Source organism: Magallana gigas, chromosome 3 (genome assembly GCF_963853765.1).
Source record: "Magallana gigas chromosome 3, xbMagGiga1.1, whole genome shotgun sequence".
In the NCBI taxonomy this organism is placed as follows: Eukaryota; Metazoa; Mollusca; class Bivalvia; order Ostreida; family Ostreidae; genus Magallana; species Magallana gigas.
Genome location: NC_088855.1, coordinates 9,591,002 through 9,595,230, shown reverse-complemented (window position 1 = coordinate 9,595,230; position 4,229 = coordinate 9,591,002). Strand labels below are relative to the sequence as shown.

The window sequence follows — 4,229 nt, the reverse complement described above, 5'->3', positions numbered from 1 at the left end:
CCCCCCCGAAGTATGAAAATGTTTGAAATAACAAAACCTGGAAAGTGGGTATATGTTTAGTGCTTTAGATTGATTTACAATTATTGATCTCAAATTTTGCTTAAGTAAATTTTTTTTTTTAATCTTGTGAGATACTAGTACATTGCATAAAGAATTGCACATCTTATTTCTTACCAATAAAAGTAGCTATAACCCCTATGTTTCACTGCAATGTGCCTTTGTGTTTAAAATACATGTATCAATTTTCAATCATTTTAAACTATCTACATCCAAAATTTATTTTCATTAAAATTTTTTTCTAACGGGTAGTTTAATGCAGTATTTATAAATATTTTTGATAATAATACATCAGATCTTTCCTGCACATATGCTAGCTAGGTGAGGTTTAGTTTATGGACAAGTGTGCAAGTAATTCTTATAATTTGTAGTTAGAGGCAAATCTCTTTAGATTGACTATAGCATTAAACTTATCACATATTATAATATTGGATATGTTCCTCCTAACCTATTTAGATTAAAGATTGATTTACTTTTACTTTTGAAGTAAACTTGTACTATAATATGTTATATGAAGAGAGCTAGATCTAATTACATATGATGTGTTTTAGATCTCAATAGTCATTTATTTTCAAATAGATTTATTTTTGTATACGTGCAGGAATAAGACAAAGTCATGCCTTCTGGGCCCTATGCTGTGATGTAGTGTCTAGATATTTCTTACTATATGTATCTACTACATATACTTACTTTGTCATCTCAAACTTATGTGTCGGTGCTTTCAAATATTTTGTTCAGTATAAAACCATGGACAGCAGACCTAATCTTTTCTTGATGGTTGAAAACCAAAGATTGGATTTTCTTTTTCAATGTACCAAGACATGTTTTGGCATGTGGAGAAAGACACACTTGGGGATTTTGAAATCCATTTAAAAAAGAAACAAACTGCATTTATTATAATCATTTTAATAGGTTATACCGGTATATAGGCAATAAAAAGATATTGACTCGGAGGTGAAATCATAGTTTGTTTAACTTCAAAAGTTAATCATAAAGAAGTGGGATAGTTTAAATTGAGTCGATCATCACACTTGCAATTTGATTAAGAGACTAGCTAGGGGAATGTGTGCAATTTATGATCATAGAATATAATATGTATATGTTTACAAATGATAAGGTGCTTTTTAGGTATATGTACATGTATAATTTAAGGCATTGTATTTTTTTTTCTTCACTAAAGCTTGAGTACGGTAATTCTTAATTTTGTGTAACATTGCATAATGTGATACTGTTCATGGTTTGTTGTTTAAAGCATAATATTATTTAATTAAACTGAAATGACAAATATTATAACAAAATTAATGTATTGCTGTTAAAGCAGTGATTTTATCTTGTGCCAAATAGATTATGATAAAATAACTGAAGGGGAAATCCTTCCTTTTATTTTACTGTACAATTTTTTGATTCAGTTAATTTGCCATTGTTGTGTCTTTATCCTTTTACTGTGTATAGTATATTGATGTTAAGGTCAGACGCAACCTATCTTCCATTTTTTCCTATCTCCACAATATGAAGATTTCCACTTCGTAATTTCATAATTATATTTATATGTAATATGAATCTTTTTTTATTTGGATATAAAGTGTTTAATTGAAAATATATAGTATGACTTTACTTATAAGCATTCAAATGCATTTTGCGTGCTATTTTAAGGAAAATTCTAAATATTCTAGCTCTGAAATGAGCCTGGTAATGTACTCTGAATTTTTGGGAATTAACAGGTTTAAATGTTAATAAATAAGGAAAATTATATACAATTGAGGAACGTCTCGTCTGTCCTTAAGTCATTGTTATCAGAAGTTATTATCTGCATTTATTATCCAGTTAATTTTTTTTGTATAGGATTGTGAATCTTGAGAATAAAACTGAAAAACCTGGGACATTTCCCCAGTGATTGTTTATATAAAGAAATATTGTTCATTCAACAGTATGCATGATTCTAGTAAATAAGTTAAAAACTCGTTTTCCCCATGGTCAGGGGTATAATTTTATGCTCATTGTTAAAAATATTCCCAGGTATGTACAATATGATGAAATACAATTTTGTACTTACTATTTAATGGTATGTACAAAATGATGTATACAATGCAATAGAAGATAGACCTGTTTTTGCATTATGAACCCATATTTGTAATATAGTATATGTAGATGAAGCAAAAGATAACAAAAAAGATCTGATGTTTTCACACCCACCTCAAGAATTCTTTAAATTCATTTAGCATTGTACATACTTTATATCAAGATGTGATACAACTTATTTTCAACTGAACTTTCATGTGGTAGTTTTTCTTTTCATGCTTTGAATTGTAAAGCTAATATGCCTCCATGAATTAATTGTGTATTCATTGTTCTTGCATTAATTGTGATAAGTACAAGTAAATGAATATTTTTCTAACTTTCTCAAGTTGTTCTTGTGTTTATAAATCACAATTTAAACAAATACAATGTATTAATCCTCTCAGAAGATATATAAACACAGCTGGCAAACTGCCGGGCATTTTATATAGGCCTTTCAAGTGCTGCTAGAATTTGAAAACATTATACAATTATTGCTGAAGATAACTGTATACAAGGGGATATAATTTTGTGGATGATTCAGTTTAATAAAGATTTTCATTAAAAAAAAATTGATGATGCTAACTTATAAAGGGGATCATTGATGTGATAAAAATGAATTCTAATACCGGTACTTGTACAGTGGATGTCTAAATAATATAATAGCTATACATAAAGTCCAGGTAAGCAAAATTAAAAAAGGTAACAGTAATTCCAATTAGGAATGTATATATTTATTGGGTTTTTTTAACAGTACAAAAATGTAGTTCACAGTTGTATAAATCAAAAATCACATAAATGCATTGCTACATGTGTCAGGACTGGTCCTTTTTACTGTCTTTCTTCATGTCATCCATTTTCTTCATTAGGTTATCCCATGATTGTTTGTTGACACGGGGTACCTTAATTAAAAACAGATGGATACATCTTTAAAATAATTAATCCATTATGCAATTCTCATCTTAAGCCACTTGATTTTTTATAGTGATATTGATTCATTTTCATCCTAATGATAATACTGTCAATGTTTCACATGAATGCAATATTTGGCGGATTTTAAATTTTCATTAAGTTTGCTTTAAGATTTGATTTAGGGCATTTATGAATATACATGCTTAACATTTGGTGATATACGTCATGAAGCTGAAGCTTCTTTCCCCCAAAAATTAATTTTGTTCATAGAATACACAGCCAAATGTAATACATGTATGTTAAAAATATCTCTCCTCTAAAAGCAAGTGAGAATAGAAAATGTTGGAAAGTTTTTACCTCGTAGTTCTGGTCAATGTATATCCCAATCAGAACACCTGTTCCAACAATCCCCTGTAATCGAAGACAGAACAATCACATTTACAGTTATGTGCAGCAAAACAGTTAGGTATACCAAAGAGACAAAAATATATGAGTAATGCTTTGTATAATAATAATTTGCATATTATGTCTATACAAATTTACAAAACATGAGCATTTACAATTACAAAATATATTTTTCCTGATAAGTATGGTTTTACAATTTGTAACTAAGGTTAACCATGTTAACAGCATCGTCGGAACCCACGGGTTTTCTTTCCGAATCTGCTAAAAGCAGAATCTTGGGAGTCAACTATATACATGTATTATTAAACCGATAACCCTGGTTAATGTAACCTGAGTATGTGTTCGGCTCATTTAATTTGGCATATACATACCAATAACTTTGCAAGCTTAAGAACCATTGCTGTAGTTGTGAAAAGATGTTTCAAATATCATTGAGACAAAGCGAAAGTAGAAATGGCGGCGTTCGCTTCCGTCGTTGTACTTAAATCTATTCGATTACTTAAATCGATTCGATCTCAAGATGAAATCGTAGCGGTTTTTGTTTTTGGTTTTTTGGTTTTTTTTTTTGTTTACACACTTAGTTACGAATGATACACACAGACAAACTAACATAAATGAATAGTGAATGGAGATGCAGAACTTACGAATGTATTTTGGTTTTTTTTTTATTACATTCAGATATGAGTCGCTCTATTTCTTACGGAAATTTCATATGTAATTCATAGCCTTGCAGAAACTGATAGAACTGAAATCTACAATACCCAGTTCTAACCAGTTTATCGATTGGTCGATTGACTTTT

The 4,229-nt window shown here is 29.4% G+C and overlaps 1 long non-coding RNA gene across 1 annotated transcript; it reads right to left on the bottom strand.

The window, feature by feature from the left end:
• Positions 1–2,830: 2,830 nt before the first annotated feature.
• On the bottom strand, positions 2,831–3,925 carry LOC105344979 (uncharacterized). Its single transcript, XR_902984.4, has 3 exons — positions 3,801–3,925; positions 3,382–3,435; positions 2,831–3,014 (listed from the first exon to the last, which is right to left on the bottom strand). It is a non-coding gene; the product is annotated as an uncharacterized lncRNA (long non-coding RNA).
• Positions 3,926–4,229: the final 304 nt, after the last annotated feature.